We start from the raw sequence: 12,728 nt of genomic DNA, 5'->3' as shown, positions 1-12,728 counted from the left end.
TGCAGCTCCCTACCAGTTGCATCCTTAAGGATAGAAATGAAATTTGAGCTGGCTCTGGCTTTCATGCAATTAAAAAAAATATCTGTTATTTCCATCTCCTTCCTCAATCCAGTGAGCTTTGGATTTCTATTTCAGCACTTTTTCCTGGAGGTTGAGCCATTTAGTCAACTCTTTCAAAGCTTCTTTCTCTCTTCCCTTAAGATCAGGGTTAGGTAATACTGAGATTTGAGTTTGAATAGTTTCTTGTTTCTCCCTTGCATTATCAATTCTTTCATCTATACTCCCAATTTCCCCAGTTTTTAGTTGCTTGGGTGGTCCCTTGCATTGGTTAAGCTTACACCATAGTCTATACATAGTTGTGTTCCCTGAACTTGTTGCTGCTAGGTGTGGCTCACAATTTGTAAGAACTCCTCCTCTTCTGCTAGTATATTGAGAAACCCGAATGGTTTCCTACTAGGATAATTAGCCCTTGTGACTTCTAAATGGATTGGTGAATGATCAGAGAAGTGATTCTCCTGAAACTGTGTTGTAATGGATCCATATTGAGTCATCCAAGCAGAATTGCACATTGCCTTGTTAATCTTACTCCACACATGCCCATTTGTCTAAGTAAAGGTTCTACCAGCTGCCTTCATGTCAGTTAGTATCAGTGTGTCCGCTACCTGTTCGAAATCCCTTGTTTCAGCATCTACAACTGGATTCCCACCTATTCTATCTTCACTGGATAATAGAGAGTTAAAATCCCCACAAATACACCAAGGTGCTTGTCACGCCCCGAACCATGGCCTGGACGTAACACGGCACTCGGTGCCTGACTGCATGTGACCGAGCGAACCACATGTCTTGCTGAACTATCATGAGGCATACATAAGCGGAAATTTAACGTGAATGCATGATGAGCCTTTATAAAACGTAGTAAGTCATAATACTTAATAAAAATACTTGTTTAAACATGAGTGCGGAAATAACATGAATGAGCCAAACTGGCTATACGACTCTGAATGTCTGACATGACATAACTGACTTGTCTAGTCTATGAAACCTCTATCATGATCTGACTGGAAAACATACTTACTGGGACAAGGCCCCCAGCATACCTTAGATGCATAACTAAGCATAAAACAAAAGTTGACTAAACCCCGAATGAGATGGGGCTCACCGATAAGCTGATACGTGCAAATCCTAATGAGCAGAAGCGTCGTCCTGTATATCAGTACCTGCATCGTGAAATGCAGGCCCCCGGGCAATAAAAAGGGGACGTCAGCACATTGAATGTACTGGTATGTAAAACAACTGAAAGAAATAACATGGGACATGAGATAACATGATAAGAACTAAAACTGAAAACCTGGACATGAACATGAGCATGAGCACATATTTATATATATAACATAAGTAAAAACATGATAGGTAGGGAGAGCATTTCATAAACCGACATATGATATCACCACGTGGGTACGTGGAGTCTGGTACCTCACCGGACCAGCAGAGCCCTCATACCTTGCCAGAGTATAAGGTAGTAAAGTACCTGATGGATCCATTCAGTATAAAATTAAGGTATCGTCTTATCTGGGCGGAGCGATCCTTGTCCTACGGTGGCTACGTAGTTTCAGCCTATCTGAGCCTTCTCGGTAATTTGTGCAACTCCCAAAAACATTAACATAATATAGTTGGCTAAGAAGCCCATGATTTTCGTGAATTAACTTGTACTTGTCTTGTAATAATGATCTCACGAAATAACTTGTAAACATGATTTCATGAAATAACTTGTAAACATGGTTTCATAAAATAGCTTGTAAATATGGTTTCATGAAATAGCTTGTAAATATGGTTTCATGAAATAACTTGTAAGCATATTCTTGATTCATGAGTAATAACAATAGTTCATAATCATATATATGTAATTGACTTGAAAACATGCTTGTAACTTGCAAAATAAAATCATTAAGTTTCATATGAACATAATGAGAACACGTGAGGAAGAATTCATGATTCATGGATTAAGCTAGGGTTCCAAATAACCGTAATGGAAGATTAGGAATACAACAACGAATATAGATACAAAATTCATGTACATAAATACATAAATACGGGTTACCAATATGTTGGGTTTAATGCCCTAAGATTTGAACTTCATGAATATCAAGGAAACGAAGCATGGGGAAGAACATAGAGGTTCCCACATGTCGATGGAAACTTGAATTAGAGACTTGAGTTTTGAAGAAGATTTCCTAAATCTTGATTCTTGAATCTTGAGATGGGTTTTCTTGAAAACCCTAGATTAGGAATGATGATTTCTTGTTTAGATTACAAGGATATATGTTAGAATTGAGTTGGAATAATTGGAATGGACTTACCTTGGTGTTCTGGATGTTGGAGGAGAGTAGGAGGTCGTTCTAGGGTTTGAGGGAATGAAAAATAATGACTTGAACTGATATGAACGAACATATAATGTTTTGGAAAATGCAGTTTACGTCCAGCACTGTGCTGGCCGTATTTTAAGTTTACGGGCCGTAAACTGCAATACGGTCCGTATTCTGCCATATGGACTGCACTGCATCTCTTCAGTAAAATGACCATAACTCTTTGCACAGATATCCGTTTGACTCCCGTAAGATACCGTTGGAAAGGTATTTCAATGCTCTACAACTTTCATCAAGGAAGTTTTCCCAAATTCCAAATACGTTTTGAAATACGGGCCGTAAAGTGAAATACGGTCCGTATTTAACCATATGACCTCAAAATGTCAAATTCCAGAATGTTCAGAAATTCTTGGTTTCAATTTACGGGCACTGTTCATGGTCGTAAATTAGAATACGACCACTGTTCATGGGCGTAAACCACCATATCACAACTGAACGGAAAAATTTCAATTCCCACATTCTTTATCTGATGTTCTAAGTCTAGGATCGTGGTCAAAACTTTCGTTAAAGGTACGGGGTGTTACAGTGCTGATATAGAGGTCCCAAGTCTGAGTAAACCATTCCATAAGTCCTTTCTTTCATCAAGGCTATTACTACCATATATCACAGTAAGTGTACTTAAAAAGTCAGTTCTCCTATTAGTAATCAGACAATGTATATTGCCCATGGACTTCTTGCATTGTGACCCCGACCTCAGCGTTTTGCCAAACTAACCATATTCTCCAATTTAAAGCATGAGAATAATTATGAATACAGTTCCAGCCTCTAGCAATTTTATTAAACAAGTAGGGAATTTTGGTTCCTTTACCTTTGTTTCCACCAAACCAGCCAGACATACTTTATATTTCTTTAGGTATTCCCCTACCCCCTCTGTTTGCAGGGCATATTAAAGCCCCTTACATTCCAGAAAAGCCATTTCATTGACATGTTGGTGGTTCTCCTCTATCTGGAGGTCTGCCCATATTCACAGCTTCCAAAATACCATCCACCAAAGGGGAAAAACACTTGGATTTTGAATTTCCCCTTGATTGCTAGCACTAGCACCATAAGACATACTCCTCATGCTACTATTACCTGAACCACCAGTTCTATGCATATGAGTCATATACACTGTTTGTAAAGCAGGCCATTGTTCGTTTGGTTGCTAATTGCTAGGTTGTGCTAGGTGTTTACCCTCCTTGGTTTTGTTTTTAGCCTGATCACTTATCTTCTGGGCCTGAGATTTATCAGTTTGAACTTGGATAGGTAATGGAGTATTGACAACAACAGGCAAATCTTGTTTCTTGGCTTGTGTCACCCCTTGTTTACCCACCCATTGCTGGTTTGGCTTTTGATAACCTCTATACCCATTTCTCTTCTTGATAGGTGGTTTCTGAAATTGTTTTCCTTTCTGTTAGGCTTGAGGCTTGTTAGGTTCTTGTTTACATTCATGTCCATGCTTAACACAAATTTTGCAGAAAAGAGGTCTTCAATTAAACACCACAACCTGGGTGAACGAATTTCCACTTTTATCTGTGACTTGAATCTCTGTTGGTAAATCCTGAGTGATATCTACATCCACTAGGACTCTAGCATAGGAGAGATAAGTCTATTGTTTAGTACACTCATTCGCGTATAAAGGTTCCCCTAATCTGCTAACTATCTTGCTCTGTGGTATAGTCCCTCAGTGATTGAGTGGCAATTTAGGAAAGCTTACCCATAAAGGCATGGTTCTAGGAAATCCTATTGGAAATCAAAATTTGGGGTCCAAGGTTTCCGAATCAGTGGTCTGCTGTTTAGCGTGTATGGCCTATAATACAATACATCATCTCTGTCATCCATACTCTTGAATTTCACTATGTAATAGCCCTCATCATGCCAATATAAAGTTGGCTCAGCTATATCATTCCAGTTCTTTGCAATGTGTTTTCTCATGTAACTAAAGGAGGGAACATCTCCCATGACATACAATGCCAAGGCATTAGACCACTCCTTGGTCTGTTCAGTTGTATCACTACTCTCCATTATCACCATCGGTTTCCCATCCATTACTATCAGAGGAATATAGAAAAGGGCCATACCATTTGCTGCACTCCGGTTGTTTGCAAGTAAACTATTCCAAGCTCGAGTCTGCTTTGTATTGTCAGTCACCTGTTTCTCTTGAATTTTTTGTTCTGCTTCAGCTACTCCCTTAGCATCACCTTCCTGTTGTGCAGGTGTACTGTTCTTCGCTGGTTCCACAGCAGATTGTATCTCTGTCGTAGTCCTCGCGGTAGATTTCTCTTTTCCGCCCACGTCCACAGTAGGGATTGAAGCTAATTTCAACATCGATTCTATTGTTGTAAGAGGTTTCACCCTCGGAATCCCAGAAATCTGCTCACTAGGTTTCGCTGGTGTTTCATGGATTGGGGTTTGGGCCATAATCCCCTTATTTGCTGATTTCCGCATCCCATTAGAAATCAAAACTTGTATTTGTGTTGCAGTGCTAGATGTTGTTTCCTTTCTCTAGATTACTCCTTGCTTTTCCTCTTCCTTTCGAGGTCGACCTCGACCTCGCTTTGCCATGGAGAAATGGAGTTACGGCGCACATTAGCAAGGCGGGCTAAACCTGCGCCGAGAGCATTCTTAATTTGCTTAAGTGAACAACTGATAGTTAAGGTGTGTTTTAATAAATAATTTTGTTCAAGTAGAAAACTCGCACACCTGATAGTTTAGACAGAAAGATCTCGGAAAGTTCTCGGAAAAGTGATAATTTAGGTGTGTTTTTTTACAAGATACCTTACCTATTGAATCTGGCATATTATTTGGTTTTGTCACCTCATGCATATTGATTACTGGATGAATGCATGAATGTTGTTCTAATTGTGTCTTTTTACCACGTCATTGATGTATGTGGACCTGAACATGAATTTGGCATTTTTTTGTAAAAGGTAATGTACGTGAAAGAATTCCATTATTTAACTTGGAAATACTCATCAAACCAATATTTCTAACGTATTTGGATTACAATAAACTGCAAATTAATCCTCTGATTTCAAACTTTTTTTAGTTAAGGTCTCTAAAGTTTGAATGTCAACATATCAAAATTTTAGTGTGAATTTAGGTAAAATATAAATAAATTTTACATATATATATATATATATATATATATATATCTTATAAGCTGCTACCTACGAATGGAAATTAGTACTGATTAAAATATTTCAAAGTCATAGTAAAGGAGTTATTTTTGTAATACCAAGACAATGAAGTAATTTCAGTAGCTAATTTGTACTAGGGTGTCAATGGTTCGGTTCGGCCGGTTTTTTTGTAAAAAATTATACTATACCAATTTTTTGGTTATTGTAATATATATAACCAAAATTAAACTTTTAAAAACCGTCCCAATCACTTCGGTTTTTCTTCGGTATCGATATGGTTCGGTTAATTTTCGGTGTTATTAAAAAAATCACCTAATGCAATGCCAAAAAAAATAAAAAATAAAAAAATAATAGGAGTTAAGAATTAAAAAAGTGATGGAAGAAACAAACCGAAAACGCTAACATTATCGATGAACCACAACTACGACGACATCTACTTATAACCTATAAGGAACACTATAAAATAAATACTTATATTCGTTGCTTCTAAAAGAATACCTTTTATTATAAAATTTTATTAAAAGATAGAACTATACAAATTAATAAAATTGGAATGGATCTTACAGGTAGCAAGGCAACAAGCCAACCTTTGTATCAAGATATGATAAGTGGTGTTTAAAGATTATTTTTATCATAAAAATTATTGAAATCTAAGGGCAGCCTGGTACACTTCCATAAAATAATTATCGTATAGATTTCAATGGCAACAGGGAAAGGGTAATTATACAAAAAATTTAGTTAAGAATTTGCAAAATAAGTTATATGTAGAGGCTATCATGGCTTATTGGAATAAGAACTTCAAAATTTAGAAAAAATACCATGTACAATATACAAGAACCTAGTGCAAACCTATTCTTCTTAGTGTAGTAGCGTTCGAGATTTTATGTTCTTCTTCGTGTAGTAGTGTCCGAGCTTTGATGTAAGGTTTAGGTTTTAATTATAGCCCTCACTATTTAAATTCATCCCAAAGCAGGGTCCAAAGTTAAAATATCTAATGCTATGTATTATAAACTGTGATACATAAATATATTTTCTACATATATGTTTATTCGGTTCGGTTCGGTTTTTCTTCGCTATTTTTTATAAAATAAAAAACCCACCCTATTAATTCGGTACGGTTATAGATTTATATTAAAATATTCGGTGTTATTAGAAAGAACCTAGAAATCGGTTCGGTACGGTACGGTTCGGTTGGTTCAATCGGTTTTTGAAAAACCATTGACACCGCTAATTTGTACAGCGTCTTAAGATGCAATCACCTTTTTAATTATTATTTTTTGCATCCATAGCCAGTTAAGAATTTTCAGCATGAAAAATATCGTTGTTGCAACCTTGCAGAGGTGGTCTTGAATTTTGAATATGAAAATTAAGTTTAAATTAATTAGGTGTTATTGGAAAAGCATGAAAACATTAACCATGATGAAGATTGATAGTTCATACTTTTAGAAAACTACTTTCAATTTCAAACATATATGTCTGAAACTTCCAACATCAATATTTGAAGTTTGACCCAAAAAAGTCAAAAGTTTTGCAATGACAAGCCAAACTTTAAGCAAATAGTCTGAAATTTGCTACCAAAATTCATACATGAATTTTTGCAATTTCAATTGCGTATGCCTGAAACTGGTTACGAATTTATAAACGCATCGGCTATGACTTAAATTGTAGTCCAAAATTGGCTATTTGTGCACTTTTCCCAAAGACAATGAACCAAGCCTAAATACTACATAGATTTTTTTTTCGGGAAAACAAAAACAAATACCCCTAAAATATAAAATAATTATCCACCCCATGTCCCTCCTAAACTAATTCGCTTCTGACTCAACCGGCCGAAACTATTTACCCGACGTACCCCCTCGCCCAAACCCCTTCCTCCATGATATCATCACAGTATATTTATATACCATGATGGTATCATGGAAGACTGAAGCAACCCTCCATGGCACCATCTCAATATATTTATATACCACGATAGTACAATGGTCCTGAGGAATGTCTCATTGAAGGACTGAAGCAGTCCTCCATGATACCATTACAGTATATGTATATAAGATGATGGTATCATAGATGTTTTTTTCCCGAGAAATGTGTCTTTTTGAATAAATGAACATGATCATCCATAATATCATCTCAGTATAATTATCTACCATGATGGTATCATGGAGGACTAAAAGAAGGACTGAAGCAGTCTTCCGTGATACCATCTCAATATATTTATATACCATGTTCGTATCATAATTTGGGGGGCATCTCGGGTAAATAGTTTTGATTTTTTCTGGGGATATGAAAGTAATGGGGTATAGCGGATAATTATTTTGGTTCGATGGAACGCAAGCAACGCCCCCCTGAGTGAAGTGTATAGTGATATCCAAAATATTCTAGCAAATTTCGAGGAGAAAATCAGAATGCTGAAATCATTATGATCATTGTAAGAGTTTATACAGTGGATCAAATTATGGAAGTCCTCCAACTATTCTCGTGTGACGACATCTATTATTGTGAAATTCAGGAATGAATAGTTGCAATAATCATGTTCAATTTCTTTTGACAGTTTTAGACTGTGGTGCTTTCTTTTCCATTTTCTTTTTTGGATCTATTATGATCAGGGCCATATAGTCCCATCTTTAGGTATGATCTAGATGAACCACAGCCCACTTTATATCTCTTAAGTACGGTCCGTTTTATATTTATTTCTTATTCAGTTTATGTTGCAGATCTATTGGTAGAATTAGTTATGTTGTAGGTCTACCATAAAAAATAAATGTATCATTTCTCTAACACTCTATGACTTATACTGTCGATTATACAGATAAAACACGAATTCTTCCCTTTGTCGCCTCTTGAATGAATTCCACTATAATTTTAACAGGGTGCAATTTGATGTGAATTTTGCTTAATTTGTGACAATGTTGCCACTAGAGTTATTTCAATCAGTTTTCGTGTATACATCGGATGAAAATAAGATTAGTAATATGAAAATATTTGTAAAGAGTAAGATGGACTTGGCGCCTCATTCACCTGTATGGGCTTTAGAGAGTCCAATATGTTGCTACTGGGCTTCCCTTAAGTTGAAACAAAAAATTGCGCGGATTGGCCTTCGTATGGACTGGTCTTTGATTTTTGTCCCTCAAATCGATGGTCTTTAATTTTGGTCCCTACTTCTCATTTAATGAAATTTTGTAGGCAAAGTACCCTTATTCACTGGTCTATGAAACCATAGATTTGGTTCAAACCTCAACAAAGGCAAAAAAAAAAATCGCAAGCCAATATTTCATAGCAAACCATGCGGATCGGGCAAAAGTTACGTCTTAAGACATAGTTTCTATGTAGTTCCTTTTCCGACATAACTTTGTAGTACAACTTAATTTCTACAAAACTATGCCGGACAAGCATAGTTCTGTAGGATAACTTAATTTCTACAGAACTATGCCGGACAAGACATACTTTACATGGAAATTATGCCTTAAGACATAACTTTTGCCCGAATAAAGATAATTTGATATGAAATCTTGCCTTGCGAATTATTTTTTTACACTCTGCTGGGTTCGAACCCAGAATCGTAGGGATATTTTCGGCCACTTAAAGTGCCGAAGGGCAAAAATTAAGACCAGCGAATTGAGGGGGGGGGGGGGGGGGGGGGGGAATTAAGGGGAAAGATCATGGATGCCCCCCAGTTATGATACCAATATGGTATATAGTTATACTAAGATGGTATCGTGGAATATGCTTCAATCCTTCTCTTAATCCTCCATGATACCATCGTGGTGTATAAATATACTAAGATGGTATCATGGAAGATGCTTCAGTCCTTCTCTTAGTCCTCAATGATAACATCATGGTATATAAATATACTGAGACGGTACTATGAATGATTATGTTCATTTATTAAAATGACACACTTTTCTCGGAAAGAACCTCCATGATACCATCGTCTTATATACATATACCGTGATGGTATCATGAAGGACTGCTTCAATCTTTCCATGAGACACTCCTGAGGACCATGGTACCATCATGATATATAAATATACTGAGATGGTATCATGGAGGACTTTTCAGTCCCTTTCTTAGTCCTCCATGATACCATCACTACGATGGTATCACGGAGGAAGGGGTTTGACTGAGGGGTATGTCGAGTAAATACTTCGAGCCGGTGGGGATAGAAGCGAAAATAATTTGGGAAGGGGCATGAACAGGTAAATATTTTATATTTTAGAGATATTCAGTGATGTTTTTCCAAAAATGAAAGACCACCCCGAAATAGGGAGTTGTGCGAATGACCCAAGTTGAAAACTTCTGATGGAAAGCCCAATAGCAGCATTTGGCCCATTAATACCTTGTTGTCATAATGAAGAGACCATAAGAATTTCATTTTGTCATCCCCCTTATTATATTCATCCCATTTTAATATTGTCAATACTTCCATTATACTAGTTGAAATTGGCAAATTTTATTTATTCTAGATTTGTCTTGTAAAGGTAAATATGATTATATTCGCGGATAATTTCCATGGTGACATGCTTAGTGTGTCATACATTGAGCATCGACGATCGTTCTGTTTTTGCTTATAGAGGAGATAATCAATTACTCAAGAAAATCTAACGTAACAATTTTTTTTTATCTGCATCGAGTAATTTAAAATTTAATTATTAATTCATGTTATTTCCAGTTCTACACACTTGATCCATGAGGAGAAAAATAATAATGTATGTGACATATAAAATAATACATATATTCAATGGCATTTTCATTGGTGAATGCCTCCCTTACATAATCTCCAAAATTCTATGTCAATCCAAGGTCAGAGGGCATTAAATATTTTGATATGAGGGCAAAATATTTTTATTCATTTTGATTTATTTACTTTATTATATTAAAGTATATGAGAAAGATTGATAAAAGATCCTTTAAGAAAGAAACCTACAAATGAGTTATACATTTAAAGTGGTTCCACCAAATCCTCTGCCATTGTCTTTTTAGCATCTTTCATGATTACTACTCCCATGTGATTATGCTTCCTATCTCGCAGGAAGAAAGTAGGAGAGTAGTAATGAGTCTAAGTTGGGCTTTTAGACCTCCATGACCTAAATTATTGTCTTATATGAATAAAAAATCCATCATCAAATAACAAAAAAAAAAAAAAAAACGAGTAATGGAATATATTAAGAGTGAGAGGGAGTCTTCAATTTTTTAGAGTCATTTCATCATAGTTGATAAAGAGAATAAGAGCCTGTTTGGATTTGCTTATTTTTAGTGCTTTTAAGCACTTTTGTAGTGTATGAGTAAATAAGAAAAATGTGCTTTTAAGAACTTGTTTTAAGTCAAAACAATAAAAATAAGTCATAAACTAGAATTTTTAATTTATGGCTTTTGGTTTATAAGTCAAAAGCCATAAGCCCATTCAAACGGACAATAAGTAGATTACATTGAAGCCTTAGAGAACAGTTGGACTCCAAATAAATAGTTAAGAAATGATATCAACTCAAGTCAGACGATCTAAAAGGGAGAGGCACAATTCATCCGTCAAAAAGACGGTAATTAAGATAAGTGATCAAGTTGGCTAGTGAAGGACACCATAATAAGAATTTAAACTTTCTGAAATTTGAACTCAACCAATAAATAGAAATTTTGAGCTATATCGGAGGTAACTGAAAACACTACTAACTTTTTAAAAATTAAGTGGGGTAAAGAAAATAGCCTTTTTGAATTGTCTGACCTAGATTAATGACACTTCTTAACATTGTATCTAGAGTCTAACGACTCTCTCAGGTATAAATCATATATTAAGAAAACGGTAAATGGGATAAGTGATCAAGTTTGGCAAGTCAAGAACATAATAATAAGAATTTGAACGTTCCGAAATTTGAACTCGATCAATAAATTGAAAGTTTGAGTTATATCGAAAGTAAGTGAAAACATTGTTAATTTTCTTAAAGTTAAGTGGTGTAAATAAAGAAAATAAAGAGAAGAAAAAAAGGAAATCGAGCAATTAATTACATTCTCTTGTAACATATTATGACATTGCTCAATTTGGTCCCCAATTTCACACACAACCACACTTAGGACATGTGACTTACACTTACCATATGGCATGAGCTAGCTTTCATCTCTTATAGTTTTCAGAATTTGGCAAGTCATTTTCCCTTGATTGGTGTCAATGTCACATTGTCACTACATTTAATTGCAGAAGGAGCATAGGTTCATTGCATTTTCAGCCCACCCCAAGTGTCACATGACACCTGTGCCTTTAATTTGAGAAAACATTAAATCACTAAGAATAAATAATATACATACTCTATACCATTGAGATCCTTGTATATATTTGTATAGACATCATTAATTGGGACAAAAATAATGCACCCATCATGGCAGAAAGATGCAGAGGCGGACCCAGGATTTTGAGTTTGGGGGTGCTGGATTCAGGAATTTTGAGTTCGGGGGTGCTCTATTAACTATTTATATATGTTTTCTTTATATTTTCTATACAATTATACACTCCGTGATTAAGTTTAATGGGTGCCGGAGCACCCAAACTTTACACATGGGTCCGCCCCTGGAAAGATGTCAATATTCTTGGAATGGTTCAGTCTTGTATTTTTTGTTTTTTTACGTGGTATCCGGTATTTATTTTATGGCCCGATTAATTTAGATTCATGTCGGGAAATCCATTTGAGGGTAATACACTCCTTATCAAAGACGATTTATATTAAACATTTGAACCCAAGCCTCTAATTAAAAATTATGGAGTACTTATCATTCCGCCCATCCCCACCAAAGGAGTAATACAATTAGTTAGTTTCCATCTGGCAAAAGAAATGAATGGAAGAATTAAATGGTACTTTATTATAATAAAGCGAAGTAATGATAGGCTCAGTTAAGATATACTTAAAGATCAGCTAGGTGACTTTTTATTTTTCAACAGAGATATTGGAGTTTTTTAGTACTTCCTCCTGTTCAGTCTAAATGTTGATTTTACCCAAATAAATTTTATCCAAACTAAAAGTCGTGTTAGAAAATCAAGATCATATTAATACTTTTCTCTTTAAATCTGCTATTTGTCCAATAAATGATCAAAATAGATTGAGAAGAGATAAAAAATAATTTAGTCAAATAACTTTTATGATTAATGTTATTAAACTCTTTAGGAGTGTACCGAATTTCAAACGATACTTGTTTTGAACAGGAG

Source organism: Lycium barbarum, chromosome 4, assembly GCF_019175385.1.
Source record: "Lycium barbarum isolate Lr01 chromosome 4, ASM1917538v2, whole genome shotgun sequence".
Lineage (NCBI taxonomy): Eukaryota > Viridiplantae > Streptophyta > Magnoliopsida > Solanales > Solanaceae > Lycium > Lycium barbarum.
Note: the sequence above shows the minus strand (reverse complement) of the source record.